This window comes from Muscardinus avellanarius, assembly GCF_963383645.1.
Source record: "Muscardinus avellanarius genome assembly, chromosome: 2".
Lineage (NCBI taxonomy): Eukaryota > Metazoa > Chordata > Mammalia > Rodentia > Gliridae > Muscardinus > Muscardinus avellanarius.
The window spans coordinates 178,734,792-178,758,727 of record NC_137787.1 but is presented as its reverse complement, the minus strand read 5'-3'; the positions used below and the strand labels follow the sequence as shown (position 1 = coordinate 178,758,727).

Below are 23,936 nucleotides of genomic sequence, written 5' to 3'. Positions count from 1 at the left end.
GTTTTTCCCTTTCTACCTTTAAAGGAGCTTTCCGCACACATGAATGGCTCATGTACTGGCCTGGGATTGGCTGTAAACTACATGCTAGTGATCTTTATCCCGGATAGGCTAGGCTATTTCTCATGGAAATTCCCCTCGTGTCTTGGTGCTATATATAGGACTGCTTGGAGAGAAATAAATGAGATCTTGCTTGACTTGACTCCTGGCTCGTGGGTGTGTGTTCGAGTCCTCGGTACTCATCATCTCTTTAAGCTCCGCCGCTGTTGGGCTGAATCCCAACAACCATTCAATTATTTATTATTTATATTTACTGAGCACAAACTACACATTAAGTTCTGTGCATCTTGCTGAATATTTACAAGTGAGTTGAAGAACTCCAGTTCATCAAAATATAGTCTCCTAAAAAAGATAGTTATAAAATATATCATAATACAAAGATACAAAATTATGGAGAAAACAATAGTTAATGATGCAGAAATAAATTTTGAGGAGGTTTTTCTCTAGCAGAATGACAAAAGTAGACCTCTTTTGACAATGAGCTATTAAAGCTGAGATCTAGAATCTAAGTGGGTGGTGGCCATAAAATGTTTCAAGGATAGCCAGCCTGTGTCTGTTTTAAAATTATAACCCTAGAAACCCAGAGGCAAAAGAAATAAGGACATAACATTTATAATAATTGGAAAGAAGAAAAGCTTCCACTATATATATGAAAATAGGACTTGAGCTAAAACAGTGTTATGGAGCTTCTAAGACATTTGAGCTTCACACCAATGGCGATAAAATTATATTAATGGTATCCACAGAAGGTCCTGATGCTTATATTTGAGTTTTAGCAAGATTATTTTGCCAATTGTACAATATTTACAGAGATACGTAAGTAACCATGGTCAAGGAGAAAAATATTTAGAAAGAAGTAATGTTGAAATTGTGTAGTTTTATATCAATTTAGATATTGATATTTGGCTTAAGTGAATTAGTCAGATATATGCTTAGAACTGATTATTTCAAAACTGCACAATTTTTGCAGAGTGCTATCTTGCTGTCTCTCTTTACATGTATAATATACAATTTAATTTATCATTCCATACTTTATATAATACAATATATAATTATATATCTTTTAATTTTGCAGTTTTTATCATTCTCTAAGTTTTGCTATTATATCTGTTAGCATTGTTGCAACTATAATCTAAGAATTGACCATGTAACCTGGAGGAGAAAATAATTATTTTTATAGTCAAGTTCAGTTCATATGAGGCCAGAAATTTCAGATCTCAGGGTAATAAACCAGGAAGTTAAGAGAGGAAGAGCAAGAGGACTGTCTGTGCTCATATCATGAAGGACTGAAGCGACAGGAAGAGCACATGGGTTCTGCTGGAGGCAAAAGAGAGATTAGGGGAGTAGGAATCATATAGAATACAAAAGCTTTACTCCCAGTGACTATTTCCAGCTACACTGTACCAGCCTACCAAGTACCACCTAGGTAAATCAATTTTGATTAAATTAGTCACTGTTGGGATTACAACCCTCATGACACTGCTATATCAATCTTGAATATTAATGAATTAGCTTTTCAAGGGACATTTATATCTAGATATAACAACTACTGATTATTTAATTACATATAACTGATTATAGAGAGATTTTGAGAGAGAGAGAGAGAGAGAGAGAGAGAGAGAGAGAGAGAGAGAGAGATGGAAGCAACAGGAAAAAGAAAAAAGGAAGGACAGAAGAGAAAATAATATATATACTATGCATTTTTATAATTTTATTAGCAATTAAAATAGTTCATCATAATTGTTAGTGTGGTTTTGATACAGAGATCTTACTTAAAAGTTTATAAACCATAAGCAATTAAATGTATGAATAAAATATTAAATAAAATATAACTGTGAGTTCTCAGGGATTAGACACTGGGAAAAAAAAGCAATGTCGTTGATGTGAGAAGCAAACATGAATTCAAAACTCAAAAGAGATTGTAAGTTTGGGGCTATGAATTCTCCATTTTAATAGTGAGACCTCCAAATCTTTCATGGGGGATTCAGTTATCAGTTTTGAACTGTTACTTCATCTTTTAAATAAAATAATTAGATTTGTCACACACATCCTAAGAGAACTTATTATTTCCTTAAGAACCCATTTTGTAGTATACAGAAGCTATGATAATATAGGCAAATAACAACTATTGAGGGAAAAAATTAATACGTGGCATAAAATAGAGAATGCTGTAGAAATTTTATTCTTATTCATTACACTGCCACTAATTCAATCATGCTAGTAATTGTATGGCAATCTTAAGGATGTAGTTAAAATCATAATTTTACAATATTATTCTCATTCACATAATTTAAGTTCACTTGTCAATTGCAATTTTGACTATCATCTAATATCACTCTAAAGTCTGTATCTCTAAAAATGCACATTTATACACATATACATGCATAAAATTCTATAAAAACATTATCAATACAGTATATGCTCTACTAAATAAATAATGCTTTATAATATCCACTGATATGAAGAAATGATTACCATAAGATATAAACCATAAATTTAAAAACTTTTAATACTTAACATCTTTATAATTTTTTATTCTTAGCATAATAACTTTATGCATGCTATATTTAGAAGCAAATGTATTTATCACTCCCATGAAACAAAACAGTGCTATAATTTTTATATAACCTTGCCATATAAAATAGGTACTTTATAATCCAAAGTATAATCCAAAATATATTACAGGAAATTTTGACAAATAATTTACTGGGTTATATTTTATTTTTAAAGCAATGCAGTTTCTAATTCTGTTTGGGAATTACTTCTAGCAACTGGTTTAGTTGTGTTATCCTGGTACAACTTCCAAAGAAGTACAAATTCTGTTTTCTTCCTAATTCCCCCATGGAGTTTATGGAACACAACATGAGCTCTATAATCTGTTAAAAAGCAATACTGTATAAATGATGTTTACCTGCATACATTTTTTATGACCATTTGGAGACTTTGATTCTGTAGGGAACCCATTTTGCTTTTACCCTGGGATCTTTTTTCATTATGATTAAACAAAGCCTCCCTCACTAGTACAGCTGAGATAAAAGGATTTTGGGGGCCTCTATCACATCAGGCAGGTGATGATGGATCCCAATCTATTTCAGGCAAAACCTTTAAACTAGCCACAGGTGGTTTTCTTTCAGTCCTGAATGGCACAGCAGACATTATGTTTCCCACAACAGCAATCTCTGGCATATTATTTAGCTCCATGACAGAAAAACAAGTAAAACCTAAAAGATTTTAAAATATAAGAAGACACAAAGAAAAAGAATTTTACGTAGTTTCCTCAAAAATTTTAAGGATATTTCAACAAACATGCTAAATTGTATTATTAATTATGCAATTTTAATGGTGTATTCAAAATATAAAACAAAGATTGGTGGATAAATATGTAGATATATATAAAATCAAAGCAGTAATTGATCAGAGAGTGATAAAAATTACATTTCTGAAGTTAATTAAAATAATCAATCTACTTACTCCACTCATATGCTAAACTTGCTTAAGCATATGACTTGCTTAAGTCTGTAAATTGAGGGAATAGTTAAAATATATTTACAAAGAGTCTTTAAATGAATCTTATGTGACTTTGATATTTTAGGAGGCCATAAGAGAAATAATTCTATTTTAAAGTTCTATAATCAGCATCATCATAGCAAAACTGACTTAGATTTACCACTTGTTGGCTTCTGTGTTATTTGTATTTAAACTGGCATTTATGCTGTTCTAATCTATTTGAAGTCTCTTAAAAAAATTCTGAAAGCTAAAGTTTGTAATGAAGCATCATTTTGTTTCCTTGAGAAAAAAAGCATTATTTATGATATCCTGGATTGATTATCTTTAATATTAGTTTTCAAATTCTTGCATTGTTTCGAGAAATATGGGAATTTTTTTTTTTTTTGGTGGTATTGGGGTTGCTGGAAGCCCTTTTACCTCAGGGCTACACTCCCAGACATATTTTATATTTTTATTGGGAAACAGGGTCTCTTAAGCCAGCGTGCCTGGCTCCGAACCAGCACGATCCTCCTGTCTCTGCCTCCCAAACTCAGGGATTACAAGCGTGCGCCACCATGCCTGGCTAGATATATGTTTTATTTAAGTATATATTTATATACATTTGTAAATGTATATAAATATTTAATAAATAAATATACAGTATATATAATGGAGTATGGACATTAGGTAATTTTATGTAACCATAAAATTAATGCATGGCTGAATTGAGATCTCTGCCAAAGAATTGTGATCCTAGGACTTACAAACACTGCATAGGCTGACACAGTATGTGCCTGAGACATTTCATGGAGATTCTCAGTGTAAAGTACTATTACCTAATTTTTAAAAAGGTAGGAATTTTGTTTGGATACAAGAAGAAGGGCATTTTGGAAGAGGATAGTAGAAGGCATAAAAATATTTTGCTTTATCAAATTTTAGCTCTAAATTATAAATTTTAACAATTCTGAAATCAGATTACACATTGCAGTTGATGTACAATATTCTAGTTTGAAGAGACTTTTTGTGATAAATACAAAATACACATGTAGATTTAAACTGATGACATAAGATCTAAATAAAGAACAAAAAATATCAAGGTATTTTAATATATGCTATGAATGTGGGAAACTTGCAAGTGATAACACTGAACAAAAATTTGAGAGGAAAGATTTGCTATTCATATTTATGAATATGTTCATTAGGGTTTAAATATCATATAATTTATGCATTTTAAAGCCTCAGTAGTTACTATAAATACTGACAAATAAGTTACTTTATTCATATTAATGCCCCTTAAAATCATGATGAATGCCCTGTTAAATTTTAGTTCACTGACTACATACAGTACAAGTTAAGATACATTTAAATAAAAACAAAAACATGATACTTGATTTCTAGATTCTTGGATTTTGAAAGGTGAACAATATGTGTACAGTCTCTGAAAATTATATATTTTTAAGAACCAAGTTAATTGTAAAACACAGCTAAGCAAGGTGGTGCATGCTTGTGACCCAAGTACTTGTGAACTTGGTATAGGAGAACAGTAGTTTCTCAGCCAGCCTTAGCTACTTAGTGAGGGCTTCCAAAACTTTAAGACCTTGTTTCGCATTAAAAAATAAAATAGGACCTGGGCAAGGTGGTGCACACTTCTAATCCCAGTACTTGGGAGGCTGACACTAGAGGATCATTAGTGTGTGACTAGCCTTAGCTACTTAGTGAGACCCTCCACAACTTGATACATTTAATTTTAGTTTAATGAGGAATATATTAGTAAATTAGAAACATTTCAAGGTAGCTGATGACATTTTGCAATGTAAGATCTAAAATAATTTTATTCTAGTCTCTTAGGTTTTCTTGGTCAATTAATCACAAGCCCTTTATATTACATGTATAAATCCTTATGTCTATACGTGTAAGTCACTTCTTTTCTTAAGGTGTCACAAGAATCCCTTATGTGCTTGACATCTATTGATCTCATCTACTTAATAGCTTTCTTTTCCACTATAAATCTGTCTTGGTGTTACTTCAGCTTTTGTCTTAGAATTGATTATGACATTTTAACATTCATTCTGAACAAGAGTGTAATTAGGTATTATTTCAGAAAGTTTCAAGTAAATGATCTTGCTTTTCATAGGCATATCTGCTCAAATATCCCAGGGAAAACAACCAAATATTTTAAAATAGGTAAACATTCATTTAGTATGGGTTGGAAAAACACTAAATGACTAACATATACTCATGTCTCATGAGTGTGTCATGAATGTTTGAAACTTCCTCTTTACCTTTTTTTTTTCTCTTGCAGTACTGGGGATTGAATTCAGGGGTGTTTTACTCTTCCAAGCTACACACCCAGCCAGATTTATCATATATATATATATATATATATATATATATATATATATATATATACATACACACACATACACATATATACATATATATCATATATCATATATATCATATATATACATACATACATATATATACATACATACACACATACACATACACATACATATACATATACATATACATATACATATACATATACATATACATATACATAAATTTTTTTGTGTGTGTGGTGGTACTGGGGCTCCTGGAAACCCTTCTACCTCCGGGCTACATTCCCAGACCTATTTTATACTTTTTTTTATTTGGAAACAGGGTCTCTTAAGCCAGCAAGGCTGACTTCGAACCTACCTGATCCTCCTGTCAACGCCTCCCAAGCGCAGGGATTACAAACGAGCGCCATCACGCCCAACTATTATTATTATTTTTGAAACAGTATCTCACTAAATTTCAGAGAGCCTCACTAAGTACCTGCGGCTGGCTGTAATCCTGGATCCTCCTGTCTCAGCCATCCAAGTACTGGGATTACAAACGCACTCCACCAGGCCTGGCTACCATTTTTTTTTTTTTTTTACTTAACTCTCATTCAGTGTCTATTTCTCACTGGCCACTCACTCTTCTAACACTTCTTTCTAATTATGAATAAAGTAAAGATGGAAGGAATGTCTAGAGAACTTTCCTTGTTGTTTGAATATTTATAGAATAAAGTTATATAGAAAATTAGAAAATATAGAAGGTCTACCAAGACTTATCCAAATAGCATTGCAAACTCTATTACCATTGTATAATGATAGGTTTAGGACACACATCTAACATACTAGATACTTCGTTTTGTTTGTTTTAATTTTTAAAGTGTTCTTTTTTGCCGGGCGTGGTGGCGCACGCTTGTAATCCAGCGCTTGGGAGGCAGGAGGATCTAAAGCCAGCGCGCTGGTTTAAGAGACCCTGTTTCCAAATAAAAATATAAAATAGGTCTGGGACTGTAGCCCGGAGGTAAAAGGGTTTCCAGGAACCCCAGTACCACCAAATAAAATAAAATTAAATGTTCTTTTTGACCATATATAGGAAAATATGTATACATCTTTCAGTTTGTTTCCCTTAACCTTTGATTTCTTTTCTTTTTACATTTACCTCTAAAATAAGGCTTCTGACATAAAACTTATCCCCATTATTCTTTTTCAGAAATTAACATATATTCTACAATTTTATGCCACAAATAGTGGGAAAGTTGCTAGAGAAATAAAACATACATGTAAAAAACAAAAACTTTTAAAATCTTTTATATTTTAAATATTGTCTCCACTACATATAGCTTTTCCTTTCATAGGAAACATGTCCTTTAAAAATAAAAATATTGCCGGGCGTGGTGGCGCACGCTTGTAATCCCAGCATTCGGGAGGCTGAGACCTGAGGATCGCGGTTCGCGGACAGCCTCAGCTACTTAGTGAGTCCTCTGCAACTCAGTGAGACCCGGTTTCAAAAAAAGGATAAAAAATAGGGCAGGGGGTGTGGCTCGGAGGTCAAATGCCCCTGGGTTCCATTCCCAGACCCGCAAAAAAAATAATAAATAAATAAAAATAAAAAATAAATAAATAAATAAATAAAATAAAAAATAAATAAAAATAAATAAAAAATAAAAATATTGATCAGGGAATAGCACACAGAGATATAAAAAAACACATTAACAAATGAAAATAACCTGACAATAAGACAAAACTACATTCTTATAGTAAGTATATTGATAAATATTCTACCTGTGAGCCACACTCCCTGTCCTATTTTTTTATTCATTATTTTGAAACAGGGTTCCACAAAGTTGCAGAGGGCCTCACTAAGTAGCTGAGGCTGTCAGCAAATGTGATCCTCCAGTCTCATCCTCCTGAATTCTGGGATTACAAGTGTGCGCCACCACTCCTGGTTTGAGATTTTATATTTTATTTTTAACAAATAAAACCTGTTACTTTTTTGCATTCTAGTTAATGATATTTTACAACAGTCTTTAACAGAATAGTGAAACTAATCCTGAAAGTATAAATGATACAACTCAAACGTTAAAGACAAAAATAAGCTTTTCAAGGTAATTGATGTAATTTAACATTTTAACTTTTTTTTTTTTCCGTGTCTTTGACCCAGAGGCATTTGACCTCTGAGCTACAACCCCTGACCAATTTTTTTATTCTTTATTTTGAAACAGGGTCTCACTAAGTTGCAGAGGGCATAAATAGCTTAGGGTGTCTGCAAACCACGATCCTCCTGTCTCAGCCTCCCAAATGCTGGGGTTACAACATGCACAACCACACCCAGCTTAATTTAATATTAATATAAATAAGTTGGATTTGTGGACAAATATAATGGAAGAAGAGTAGTATTTATACATTTTAATAGTTTTGTCTTTTTATTTATTTATTTATTTTGCAATGCTGGGATGAAATCCAGGAGCATTCTACCTCTGAACTACACCCCCGGTCCTATTTCTTAGTCTTTATATTTTTTGAAACAGGGTCTCACTGTGTTGCAAGGGTCCTTGCAAAGTAGCTGAGGCTATCTGCAAACCACGATTAATCTTCCTGTTTCTGCCTCCCAAATGCAGGGATTATAAGCATGCACCACCATGCCAGGCCTTGATTTAAATCTTATTCTCTGCCAAAAATACATTATAATTTGCAAGTGGGTAACTTAGGACAATGATTAATGGTACCATTTCTGTTTCCATCCCTTGGTTTCTAGCTATATGTTTAACAGTACCAGATATTGGATGTTGATTTAAAGAATATAAAGCCTTCTCAGGAACCTTGTTCTATATAAGTAAGATATTGCCACCTAGCTAATGATGTAATTATATCTTCAAAAGGCCATTCTAACATTATATTAAACAAGTTGCTTCTGGATGGTGGAGAACATGGTAAGATAGGTGAATACCATGAGCATGAGACCACTGTTGTACTTTGTAAAGTGGGTTTCTTGATAAGAAGCAATGCTGTGTGGAGTGCTGTGATGGTGGATAAAGTATTCTTTAACACTATACATGGTAGTTTTGGCAGATTTGGACAGAGACATTACATGTAGAAAGGACAGATCTATAACCAGAGCAAGTGTCTAGTCCAGGAAGGACAAAGAACTGTTTTTCCATAATGAAAGAGGTCCAAAGTAATCAATTTGACAAATTTTTGACTAATTACCTTGGGAAAAATTCCATATCTGTGAATCATTGTTGGCCTCTGCTGCTGCCAGATTGGGTACTCACCACTGGCTGTAGCCAGGTCAGCCTTGGTAAGTGGAAATCTGTGTTACTGAGCCCATGCAGAACCTTTATTTTTGCCACTCTGCCACCTTGTTCCTGATCCTATTGAGATTTTGAAAGGTATCTGGAGAAAAAGGTTGACTACTAATCACAGTCTGGGCTATCCTACTCACTTTAGTATTAAAATTCTCCTCTGCTGAGGTCACTTTTTGGTGAGAATTAACATGGGACATGGGTATCTTCATATTCTTTTCCCATTTTGAGAGATCAAGCCACATATGTCTTCCCTAGATATCTTTATCATCATATTTTTTAGAAATTTAAATTATTTTATTTAAAATTACTAATGTTGCAAAAATATGAGGTACAATAATCAGGACACAATTATTGTATTTCTAAAATATCAAAGGAAAAGAAAACATTACAACTCCTTAGTAAGCCATGAGCAAACAATGACAGTTTTTTTTTACCAGTACCACATCAACATCTAGCACTTACATATCAAAGTTAAATTTCTCATACTCAATTGATAGTACTATGGTAGTAAACATCATCTTAATAGCAAAAAAATCACTGTATATTGTTTAAATGATAGGTTGTAAACTTGTGATAAAAATATTTTTGAAATACATATCAAAGTTCATTAGTTTCTAAAAACTTGAATTGTTTGATGAGTACTGCCCCAAGGGCTGTGCAGATCTGTGGCTCTGAACACCACTAATATTTATTAGCTAGGTTTTTGTAAATAAGTGATTAAGAAATCACTAAAGGACTATACCAAGTCCATGTACAAAAAGTACAATGGAATACATAATAATGTTATTTCCAAATTCCTTCTTTGTCAAATTAATTTGAAAATTCATTAAAAATTTTAAATATAAATGTTTTAACCTCTTGTACAATTTTTGGGGGGTGGAGCATACTTAGGATGGAACCTAAGGGCATCCTATCACAAAACCACACTTTTAACATTTTTTTTTTATGTTTTACAGGGCATTACTAAGTTGTTGAGGCTATCTCAGCTTTGCATGTATTGTAATCACAGGCATGTATCACTAGGCTAGGCCCAGCTTGTAACACCATGGTTTTCTATTGAACACAGCAGAGGCACAGAGTAGCATACAGCCCCCAGAGCCAATAAACAAAAAAGAGATTTATAGTCTGCGTGGAGCAATTACTTATTAGGGCCTCTGGAGATCAAGAGGTCACACAATTTTTGTGACTCGGGAGAAGTTTGACAAACTCAGTCCTACCTGTGGAGAATATGGATTCCTATGTATGTATTCCTATGGATACACTGGATCTGGCTTCAGTAGCACCCACCACCTTTGTAGGTGAGAAGAAATGCAGGCTCAGGATATGTTGAATTTAACCTCAAGGCCTTTGATGGTCTATTAAAAAAAAAAGAGTAGGAAAAAACAAACTGGAGAAAGATAATTATACATTTCTTCTCAAAGATTTATCATAACTATTAGGAGGTAGAAAGAAAATAGGTATACAGGGTCGATGAGCCACAGAAGGAAGAACAAATTTCCTGAGAGTCAGAAGGACAGAATTTCCTGGTGCTAAGATTAAAACCTCCTGAGAGTTAACCAGATGCTTACGAGACTCCAGTTTTTCCCAGCAATACGTGAACATCATCTACATCCCATAAAACAATCTCTGGAACCCCAGTTCAGAGAAATAAATCAAAAAAGGATATGAACCCCTAGAAAAGCCACCCAAATGGGTTACCTACTTAGAAACCTTTCCCATTAAAAGTTTTTCTCTCTTTGGAGTGAAATTTGGGAGAAAGCAGTGTGTAATTAATTGAGTGTGGCTCAAGCTCCTCCTAGGTAATGACCCAAAAGGCAGCTGCCTGACAATGAAGGCCCCAGTGCCCACAAGGTAATCTGTCTCAGATTGTCCTGCTTTCTTTACAATAAACTCTTTCTGTTGTCTATGAGTATCATTCCTTGAACTGCATCAGACAAAAAGCCAGTAAGAAAACCATTCAATTCCAAGGAGAAGAAAAAAAGAATAGTAATTGAAGAAATAAAATCTTATCAAGAAAGACATATTTCATATTTAAAATGGGAGAAAAGCTTTTTTTTTTTTTCAAAATGGCGACTGAGGGACACAGCACTCCTCAGTAGCTGAAGCAAATAAAGTTCAAAAACTTAGAAAGCTGTGTCTTAATCAACTAAATAAATACATACCAGGAACCAAAACAAATCCTGGTACCTCGGGGGAACTCTGAACTTGAAGAAGAAGAAGAACATAGATCGGACACTGGACCAGCTGCAGATACAATCGGACCGGATCGGCGGCGGCGGGCTGTTTTCGCGGGCCGGCGGAGCTGCCTGCCTGATAGTTCCGATAGTCCCGCAGCAAGATAATCCGGGACTGAAAACAGCGAGCAGCACCCACGTCAGAATTCTGTGTGCTCACCAGCGACTGGATCACAACAGCATAGAGACTCCCACGAATCCTGAATCAAGGAAGACAGGTACCTGCAGGCGCCCAGGGAAGTGCGGACCCTAGCGTGCGCTGCACCCCAACCCCCCAGCACGCCCAAGCCTCAGACCCGAGCACTCCCCTCTGTGCACTTTGTCTGCGCCCTGATCCCCTGCTAGCAGTCAGTGCCTGTCCCACTCTCTCCACTAAAGTGGAGCCTGCCTGTGTGTCTAGCCCCCCCCCCCCCGCCACCTTGCCAGAGACTGCCTTCCAGGCTGCGAAAGCCCTGGGTAAACCAGAAATCTCCTTGGGGCACCCCCAGTTTCTACATCCCGCAGGAGGCAGAGACCATTACTGGGCACCACGCACTGGATCCTTGAGCACCTATCCTGCACTCCTGGCCCACCGCTGGGTGTTCCCACCCTCCTGGTAGCCAGATGCTTAGTTCTAAGTGAGAACTCAGCTAAATACACCTTGGAAGAGCATACCAGCAGCAACAGACAGCTGCATCCACTCACTCCTGGGTCCAGTAAAAGCATCACACCCAGCCTGCACTCCTGGAATAGGCAGAGCTCTGGCAGCAAGCGTGGGCACCCAGGAACCAGCACCCATTTGCCCAGGGTATATCTTGGGACCACACCGGCTAACCCAGCTGGAATTTCCAGAGACACAGGAAAATCCATCGGGCCACAATATCTGCACAGGACCTCAGGGGGAGGTTCTAATTATACCTTGTTCATGCTCCACCCATGTTTTAGGGAAGCACAGGCTGGAGTCTAGGGCGGTGAGTGCAGAGGTACTGACCACAGGTTAGAATTTCGCAGAACCTGTGAATTGTACAGAATCAAATAAAAGTGAAACCAGACATCCGGACACATAAACCTAAAGCAGCTAAAGGAGAGAAGGTTTCCAAATACCCAGAGTGACCTAAGAAGATAAAAAATAGAGTACAAAGAAAACTAAGAGACATTGGATGGTATTCTGAAAGTTACCAAAGCAATCAGATACGCACATATTATATAGACCTGACCCCATATGCGTAAATAAGGAGGACTGTTTATTTTACTTTTAATGTGGATGTTTTGTTTTATTTTGCTTTTACAGTGCTTTTGTTTTGGTATGGTTATTGCTGTTTTTTTTTTCTTTTAACCCACACTTCTCTTAATTTCACATGTTGTTTTTTTTATATATATATATTGGATAGTTTGCCTTATTTTTTTATTTCACACAGCTGCTAGTTCCTTTTATTTTATTCTTGTTCTTTTTTCCTTTTTCTTCCTCTTTCCTTCCTTTATTTTCATTCTCCTCCTTTGATTGGTTTTCCTCCCTTTTTCCTGGATTACATAATAGTCTTGGTATCTTGAATGGATTTTTTTTTCTATTCTTTTTTTATGTCTGTCTGCTCCTTCCATCACCCCTATTTACAAACCTTCCAACACTAACCCTACATACTTTTCTCCCCCAAAACTTTTCCACATAATATACCTCCTGGTCTAATACTCTAAGTATTTCCTACATCCATAATTACTCCACGAATGACAAGAGTCCTAATAGTTAACTCTCTCTCATTCCTAGCAAGATTTCACCTTACCATACTTAAAGTCTTTCTCAACCTAAACATATCCTCTACCTAATCCGACTCCTTTACTAATCACCCCAGCTCCTCCCACATCACCCACCCTCAACACTGGAAAGACTCTGCTGACTAGCCGATACCCCAACTCCTAATATTAAGATTTGACTAAGCATAATACTCACGAACGATGGGTAGAAACCAGAAAAACAAGACAGAGAACGCTACAAATATGAGAACCAGGAATTATGAAGAGACAGCAGAAATCACGAATACTGACCTACTAGAAATGCAAGAAGGGGAGTTCAGAATCTTGTTGTTCAATATGATGAAAGGATTTAAAACAAGTATAGAGGAGGTTAAAGGTGAATTAGAAACACTAAAAAAGAATCAGAAAGAGGTCTGGAATGAAATGAAGGAGGCAATAAGTGAAATGAAGACAGCAATTGAAAGAAACTCTGGAAGATTAGATGAAATGGAAAACAGAATATCAATATTAGAAGACAGTACATCCCAAACCGAAAACACAGTCAGTGATATACAGAAATCTTTACAGCAACAAAACCTAAACATCCAGCAATTATGGGATAATATGAAGCGCCCTAATTTACGGATAATAGGCATCAAGGAAGGGATAGAGGTACAGACCAAGGGCATCTGTAATATCTTCAAGGAAATAATCTCAGAGAATTTTCCAAATATGGAAAGAGACTTCGATCTTCAAGTCCAGGAGGCATACAGAACTCCACTGAGACAAAACCAAAGAAAGACCACTCCACGCCACATAATAACCAAAATGACCAATATAGAGGCTAAGGAAGGAATCTTAAAAGCAGCGAGAACAAAAGGACTGGTGACATATAGAGGCAAAACAATAAGAATCACCCCAGACTATACAACCCAGGTTAGGAATGCTAGGAGAGACTGGTACAACGTGATTCAGACCCTGGAAGAAAATAACTTCCAGCCCAAACTAATCTATCCATCAAAACTACTATTCAAGATCAATGGTGAATCCAAAGTCTTTCACGATAAACAGAATCTCAAAAAATTCATGAATTCAAAGCCAACACTAGAGAAAATTCTTAAAGAAATAAACCATAAGGAAGAAAAAAGAAGCAGACTTCAGAATCAGAGAAGAGAGGAAGTTAATAAGTGGGCCACTTAAGTAAAGAAGAAAGATCACACCACCCAAGAGTAGACAGAACACAAAATGGCAGAAAACAAAAATCATATTTCAATAATATCTCTTAATGTCAAAGGACTTAACTCACCAATCAAAAGACATAGACTGGCAATGTGGATTAGGAAACATAATCCAAATATATGCTGTCTGCAAGAAACACACCTCACAGCCAAAGACATTCACAGGCTGAAGGTGAAAGGATGGAAAAAGATATACCATGCCACCAGTGACCAAAAAAGAGCAGGGGTAGCAACCCTAATATCCAACAAAACAGACTTTAAACTAAAACACATCAAAAGAGACAAATCAGGGCACCTCCTTTTACTAAAAGGAACAATATACCAAGAAGATATAATGATAGTAAATATTTATGCCCCAAATATGGGTGCAACCACATTTGTAAAACAAACCCTTCTGGACATAAGATCCCAAGTAGACCCAAATACAATAACTCTGGGAGACTTTAATATGCCTCTCACACCACTGGATCAATCTTCAAGGCAAAAGATGAGTAAAGACGTTTTAGAACTAAAGGAAACCATAAACCAAATGGACCTAATAGACATTTTCAGAGTATTTCAACCAGGAACTACAGAATACACTTTCTTCTCAGCAGCCCATGGAACCTTCTCCAAAATTGATCACATCCTGGGACACAAAGAAAATACCAGCAAATTCAAAAAATGTAATATAATTCCTTGCATCTTTTCAGACCACAACGGAATAAAAGTAGAAATCAACAACAGGAAACTTGAAAGAAAGTATTCAAATTCATGGAGAATGAATGATACACTATTGAATGACGAATGGGTAAGAGCAGAAATTAGGGAAGAAATAAAGAAATTTATGGAAACAAATGAAAACAGAGACACAACCTACCAAAACTTATGGGACACCATGAAGGCAGTACTAAGAGGAAAGTTTATTGCACTGAGTGCCCACAATAAAAGGACGGAGAACCACCAAGTAAAGAACCTAATGACACAACTCAAGGATCTAGAAATTCTGCAACAGTCTATTCCCAAAGCCAGCAGAAGGCAAGAAATCATCAAAATTAGAGCAGAAATAAATGAAATAGAGAACAAAAAAACAATTCAGAGAATCAATAAAACAAAAAGTTGGTTCTTTGAAAAGATTAATAGAATTGATAAACCCCTGGCCAACCTAACCAAAAGAAAAAGAGAATCAACTCAAATTATCAAAATTAGAAATGAAAAAGGAGATATTACCACAGATAGTGAAGAAATTCAAAATATTATCAGAAACTACTTTAAAAATTTATACTCCAATAGACTTGAAAACCTGGAAGAAATTGATAGATTTCTAAGCACAGTTAACCTTCCTACACTTAGCCAAGAGGACATAGCAAGCCTAAACCAACCAATAACAACCAAAGAAATAGAAATGGCAATAAAAATTCTTCCACCAAAGAAAAGCCCAGGCCCAGATGGGTTCCCAGCTGAATTCTACAAAACCTTCAGTGAACAACTAATACCAATACTGCATAACATGTTCCGGGAAATTGAAAGAGATGGAACTCTTCCAAATTCCTTCTATGAGGCCAGTATCACATTAATCCCCAAACCAAATAAAGATACCTCAAGAAAGGAAAACTACAGACCAATATCCTTACTGAACATAGATGCAAAAATTCTAAACAAAATACTAGCTATACGCATTCAAAACTATATCAAGAGAATAATACATCATGACCAAGTTGGTTTCATCCCAGAAAAACAAGGCTGGTTCAACATACGCAAATCAATACATGTTATTCACCACATAAATAGAACCAAGAACAAAAACCACATCATCATAGCAATAGATGCTGAAAAAGCATTCGACAAAATCCAACACCCATTTATGTTAAAAACACTGCAAAAAATTGGGATAGAAGGAAAGTACTTCAACATCATTAAGGCAATATACTGCAAACCCAAAGCCAACATTATATTGAAAGGGGAAAAACTGCAAGAATTTCCGCTACAGTCAGGAACAAGACAAGGATGCCCACTATCACCACTCCTTTTCAATATAGTCCTTGAGACTCTTGCTGCAGCAATCAGACAAGAGAAGGAAATCAAAGGAATTCACATAGGAAGAGAGGAATTAAAATTATCCTTATTCGCAGATGATATGATCCTTTATCTGGAAGACCCAAAGAACTCAACCAAAAGACTTCTGGACCTGATTGACAAATTCAGCAAAGTCGCAGGTTACAAAATCAACCTAAAGAAATCAGTGGCTTTTCTTTATGCCAACAACGAATCCACAATGAAAGAAATAAAAACAACAATTCCATTCACTATAACCTCAAAACCAATAAAATACCTAGGAATAAACCTAACCCAAGATGTAAAAGACCTCTACAACAAAAACTATAAAACATTAAAGAATGAAATTGAAGAAGACCTTGGAAGATGGAAAGATCTCCCGTGCTCATGGATAGGCAGAATAAATATCATCAAAATGGCCATTCTGCCAAAACTGATCTATAGGTTCAATGCAATTCCCATTAAAATACCAGTGACATTCTTCAGAGACCTAGAAAAATCAATCATGAATTTCATATGGAGAAAGAAAAGACCTAGAATAGCCAAAGCAATTCTCAATAACAAGAAACACGCAGGAGGCATTACAATCCCAGACTTCAAACTATACTATAGAGCAATAGTAGTAACAACAGCATGGTACTGGCACAAAAACAGATATACTGACCAGTGGATTAGAATAGAAGATACAGAAACAAACCCACACATCTTTAGTCAATTAATCTTTGACAAAGGGGCCAAACACATACGCTGGAGAAAAGACAGCCTTTTCAACAAGTGGTGCTGGGAGAACTGGCTAACCATTTGTAAAAAGATGAATCTAAACCCCTATATCTCACCAAACACAGGAATCAACTCAAGATGGATCAAAGACTTAGAAATTAGACCTGAGACTGTGAAGCTAGTAGAGGAGAGCATAGGTTCAACACTACAACATATTGGCACAGGCAATAACTTTCTCAACAAAACCTCCAAAGCTCAGGAAATTAAAGCAAGAATAAACAAGTGGGATAACATCAAACTAAAAAGTTTCTTCTCATCAAAGCAAACTATCAGTAACCTAAAGAGGAAGCCTACAGAATGGGAAAGGATCTTTACCAGCCACCATTCTGATAGGGGGCTAATATCCAGAGTATACAAAGAGCTCAAAAGACTCTACACTAGCAAAACAAACAACCCAATCAAGAAATGGGCAAATGAACTAAATAGACACTTCACAAAAGAAGAGATACAAAGGGCTAATAGATACATGAAAATATGTTCTTCATCACTGGCCATCAGGGAGATGCAAATCAAAACTACACTGAGATTCCATCTAACCCCAGTCAGAGTAGCAAGCATAAAGAAATCAAATAACAACAAATGCTGGCGAGGTTGTGGGGAAAGAGGAACTCTTTTACACTGTTGGTGGGAATGCAAACTAGTTCAACCACTATGGAGATCTGTGTGGAGATTCCTAAGAAAGGTGGGAATAGATCCACCATATGATCCAGCTATACCACTCCTGGGTAACTTTCCAAAGGGGTTGAATTCAGAGAACTACAGCAACATATGCATACCTATGTTCATAGCAGCACAATTTGTAATAGCCAAAATATGGAACCAACCCAGATCACCATCAACAGATGAATGGATAGCAAAACTGTGGGAAATACACACAGTGGAATTCTATTCAGCCATAAAGAAGAACAAAATTATATCATTTGCAAGAAGATGGAAAGCCCTGGAGAACATTATGTTAAGTGAGATCAGCCAAGCACAGAAGAAGAAGATACATATGTTTCCTCTAATATGCCCAAACTAGGAAACACAAAGAATACCAGTGGGACTCCAGATATTGAAGGGGAAATACTAGCTAAGTTTGGATGGTAAGATAGGAGAGGAGGAAGGCCGGTCTTGATTAATAAGGGTCTACACTTGAACATGTGTAAAATTATGAATAAGACATGGTTAACCTGGACAATCATTGGCGGGAGGGGGGAAGGGAAAATGGGGGTGGGGGGGGAGGGCACCAAATATAGTGTAAATGTATACTATTTATGTTCAATAAAAAAAATTGTTATATAAAAAAATGGGAGAAAAGCATTTTTGGGTTAATGTTAGTTGAGTGCAATTAAAAGGAGACCAAAGGAGACTGACAACAATACTGAAAAAGAGTGAAGATAGTGATAACATACAAGTAAGAGTGTTTATATTTGTGGTTTTGAGTAGCTTATGCATAGTCACCAAATTTGATTTATGGTGAAAATGTATAGATCTGTTATTGCTGGTTTTTCAAAACAAAACAAGAAATCCACCTAACAATTCAAAAATCTAGCTCATCTTTGACTCATTTTCCCTTCTATAGCCTTTTTAAAATTCCATATGATTATTTTTTTGCCCCAACAAATAGAAAAAATATTTGATTTAATGACAAAATTTAAATATGAGGAATTTAAAAAATAAATTGAGACTCTAAAAAATATTCACTTTTAGTCAGTCAATATAAGAAGGAGTCAATATCTTATAGTCCAGTCAGGTAGTGATCTGGTTTGAGGATTTGTTTTTAGTTGTGTGTGTGCGTGTGTGTGTGTGTGTGTGTGTTGTATATGTGTGTGTGGTGCTTCTATGTAACTAGAAATGCTGGCATAAGCTTTACTGCAGTATTAACTAAATATTGGTTATCTTTACCAAGAGTTCTTCTTACTAGCTCTGAACTTGGAGTATGACCAGATTTATGATATTATTATAAGCTCAATTAAAACTCCCAGCTTCTCAACAACTTGTCTCTACTTTCAATCTTAATCAATGAATATAATAAAGAGAATGTGATAAAAGTTTCAGTTAAATAGGTAGATGAATAGATAAATGAATTGGTAGATGGATGGATGGTTGGTTATTGATAGAGTATAGTCTCAAACAGTAGACTCTGGTGTCTAAAATGGACTACTACTCCACCATATGTAGAAGTAGAAATGTATTATGTTAGTATAAAAATTATGTTATGGCACTCAGTTATGCAATCTCTCAATAGTTCTCATTTTCAAAGTTATTTGTCATTTTAAGTTTACATATTTAACTTTTACAGATAAATGTTTTACTCATTTTTCAAATTTTCTTCTCTAGATTTACAACAAATCTACCAATATTTAGTTTTGAAATTTTATATAGATGTCTATATGTAGGAATTTTCATGATATGCTGCATGTATATTTATGTGCCTATGTATGTACATATATATGTATATCTGCAATTCTTTGAACATTACTATGTATTGAAATATTTTCACAATCTTGATTTATAATATTTCTGTTAACTAATTACCTTCTCAACATATTGGATTTGAAATAAATTTAAATATATTATTAAAATATTTACCTTTTACAAGACTAAATTTTTATGTATTTTGTATTTCATAATTGTCTCACTTTTATCCTTTGAAAAGTTATATGCTAGTGGGGCTTGGTGGTTCATGCTGTAATCCCAGCATTTGGGAAGGTGAGTCAGAAGGATTGAGGTTTCTGGACAGCCTCAGCTACTCAATGAATCCGTTTGCAACTCAGTGAGACCCTGTTTCAAAATAAAGCATAAAAAAGAGGTCTGGGGTACAGTTTAGAGGTAGAGTGCTCCTGGGTTCCATTGTCAGTCCACAAAATGTTACTTGCCTATTCTTGAGAATCCTGGGTTTGGCAGGGCATATACGTAGAATGATAAATAATATTAGCATAATTATTTTGCAAAGATGATATGTACATTCTCAAAATGTTCCATTTTTTTTAGCTAATACTTGCAAGAGCACCACTTGATGTTAGTTACCACTGTCCCGGAGCCATGCTATATACCCTATAGTTTCCCCACTATTTCACCTTTTATTCATGGTCATTAAAGTTGTTTAAAATTTCTTAGCCTATATAGAGATGTAGATTGCCAAGACATCCTGCTGCCTCGGCATCTATGTGTTGAGACCCCCCACTCCACATAGTTAATCGGCAAAAAGCCCCGAGAAAGAGGTATCGTCTCTGGCCAAAATATCCCCCACTTTTACCCTTCATGACTATTAATGATTCCTTTTAACTTTCTACACGAATTGCTCTGATGATGTGAGATTAGGACTATGAAAAAGAAATTGAGTCCGTGGATATAAATTTTCTAATAATTTGTCTAAACGTCCTTGGCTTTGCTCAATAGTAAGGAAAAAACTGGCCAGAACTCAGATGCTGTGATAAGCATTCCAGCTGCAGCAATCACAAAGGGTCTCCGATCCTCACTCCTATCACTAGGTTAAGCTATTAACTCCGGTAACCGGTAACCGATAGCTCAGTTTAAGGAAACTTTGTTTACCCTTGAGATCCTGCCTAGAGACAGAGAAGATAAAATTTTGTGTGTGACTTCGAAGCAATTTAGTTGATGAACAACTTAGTTGCCAAAATACAATAGAGCCAAGGAGAAAGATTGTTGACCTTTACGCCCAGTGTGAGCGTTCCCCGAGACAGGGAGAATGCTGCATGGCTAGAAATGAAAATGACAAAATAAAGGACAGATATTCTAAATATATATGTATGAAGGAAAGGAAATACCGTAAGAGTAAGAAAGCACTTTTTCATGAAGAAGAGCTTATCATAAGAACGTCCCGACTGGGAAAGAAAGGAATTAGAAAGTTAGAAGCAGGTTTCAGAGGGTTTGTGATAAGGAAATGGATTATTAGAGACCAATAGGCCTTTAATAGGCTTTTTGTCTAAAAAAGAGTGTTCAGCAGTTAAGGAAATACATCTGACAACTAAATCCAAGAACTTCATGGTGTTATTTGTGGTGTCTTATTTGCCAAGCTGTGTTGTGAGTTTTTGTAAGCTTTCAGACTTCAGAAGGCAAAGCGGATGAGATCTGAGAGACTCCCATCGCATCTCCCTGGACCGCCACATCTCCCCATGCTTGTCATATGGATATAGATGGAAACTTCAAAAAAGAAAGCAAAAGAAGATTCCATGAGAAGGCGTATTCTCCAAGCCCTGGGCCTTGGGCATGCCTGTATTGCCTTTGGAATTTACCTTTGGACCTGCCCTGCTGCAATATCGGAAGAAAGATCCGGAGCTTATCTCCTAAATGCTGGACTAGTCATTTACTTTGTTTATATGTAATTTACTATTGTTTTGCTGTAATTGCCCCCCTTCCCTTTCTTTTTTCTCCTATTATTAATCTCACTGGTGAAGGGTATAAATTTCTCTGGGTTCCTGTAATAAATTGTCATTGGCTCAAGAAGCCTTTGTCCACCTCAAATTCTTTCCCAAGCGCCGTACCTAAAAACTTAGGGAATTCATAGAGGGGAAAGAATTGCTGCAGATAAGTTTCTGCAGAACTCCACCTGCCTTTTGCCCCATCTTTCTGAGGCTCCCGGTCGCGAGTGGACTTGCCCCCACAGGACTGAGCCCGTCGGTAACAGTAGATTATGTTAATTATATGTTATTATGTGTAACAAATGCTACATACGATGTAGGGATATTATTTACTAGATCCTTAGTAGTGTCAGGTGTCAAGTGTTTAGGGTTTTGAGGTATAATTGTTTTATGTACCCTCAATAGATCCATGAACAGCTAATTCTTGACCTTAGGTTTTCCAAATGCACATGATATTTCTCTTCAAATCTCAGGTACCAAAAGCGACTGTCTTCCTACATTACTCCTTTCTTAATCATAAGGCTCATTTCATAAGCAAATGAAAGTCATCAACTGGTAGCCTCAAAGTTCTGAGTTGCTAAGTACTCTCTGGCAACTAAGAAAAATCTGATTGTATCCACAGCTTCACTGCTTGATCGCTTGGCTCTTATCACAAAGACAATCTAAATAAATCTGGTAAGCACATATGTATGCTCTGATTTCTAAGTGGTGGATGCTCCAAGGAGGAAGTAATGAAAAGGGCCTCTGTGGAGAGGAAGAAACTCAATATCTTGAATACAAAACACGTATTTTTTTAAAATTCTCTTCCTGATAATTGCTTTTATGTTGGATTTAAACACTAAATTTCTGCTAAAATTTTGTATGAAGTATCTTCACTCTCTGTTCTTTTAAAAGAAATGGAATATTTTAGTTATTCCTCTCATTCTAAAGCCTTGTTTTGCACAAAGCTAACCTATCTGCAAACACTTTAGATGATATATTGCCTGTATTCCTCAACTCTTTCTTGCAAGAGATTTCTGTGCTCATATAATGAACAAAAGTTATTTCAGTTTCATTATTCAAATAAAACTTGATAACAGAAAATTTGAGTCTGAATTAAAATTCTACTACTTACTTACTTGATATAAAGCCATGAGTAACTCCAAACAATATTCTTTGCAGCTAAATACTATGTATCATGAGGATAAAAAAAAATAATGCTGAAGTTATATTTTTGTGATTAATGTAATGCAATAAAAAGTAAAAAGCTTATCTCTACTATAGAAACCATTGAAAATGCTTTCTACTTACAATAATCAGCTTCCTATTCAACTATCTAGAAAAGACCCAAACTGTAAAAATAATATTTGCAATATAAACTCTAGTATATATTTAGTAGGGAGCAATTATAGTTAAAATTTATATTTAAAGTTTATGTATCTATCCAATGACTCAGTAAGAGATACACTTTCAGTATAATAATCTGAAATGTCCATCAAGTGTCATATTCTGATTCAAAGTCAGACACATTATCCATTGTGCCTCTGGAGGCAGAGATAGGAAGATCACAGGTTTGAGGCCAGCCTCATAAACTTAGAAAGAACTCCAGAAAATTAGCAAAAACCTGTTTCAAAATAAAAAATAAAAGGGACTAGGGTACAAAAGGAAAAAATTAAAGCTCTCATGGTAATGTTGGGTAGGAACAGAGAGGCATGTCATGTAGACAACTAAACTTTTAAACACACTCATGGCTGGGCGTGGTGGCGCATGCTTGTAATCCCCGCGCTTGGGAGGCATAGATAGGAGGATCGCGCAGGTTCGAAGCCAGCCGCGCGCGCTGGTTTAGGAGACCCTGTTTCCAAATAAAAATGTAAAAATAGGTCTGGGAGTGTAGCGTGGTGGTAGAAGGGCTTCCAGGAACCCCAGTACCAGCAAAAATAAATAAATAAATAAAAATAAACACTCATGGACTGTTTTGAAATACTATTATTTGCATATATTCATTTAAAATTGTATTCTTGAATTTTCTATATGAATGTAATAAAATAAATTGTCTCAATAATATTTACACTTTCCCAGAGTTATAAAACATCAAAACTGCTGAAAATTTTAGGGCAAAGCCTAACTTACTTTATTGTTTCATAGTAGCTGAAGAATTTGCTTTTGTTACTTATAACTTGTTTTTGTAGACTAATATCTAATACAGTTTCAACTAAAATATTGGTTGTCCTCATAAACAAGTATTAATTGGCCTTATGCAATAAAAGTTTATATAGACTCATTCAAAACAAAATACATAAATGATAAAAACTTCCATTTTAAAAAACTCAAATACAAATTTTAGACTATTTTATCTTTTATTTTATTTATCAGAGAAACTTGCTTACACAAAAAGAGAAAAAATTGAAAGAGCTTTTCTTATATT

General features: G+C 35.4%; 1 pseudogene across 1 annotated transcript in view; it reads right to left on the bottom strand.

Annotated features, from left to right (window-relative positions):
- Window positions 1-23,936, bottom strand: part of LOC308258873 (small ribosomal subunit protein eS6-like) — a 110,511-nt pseudogene that overhangs the window by 61,000 nt on the left and 25,575 nt on the right. The window lies entirely within an intron of this gene.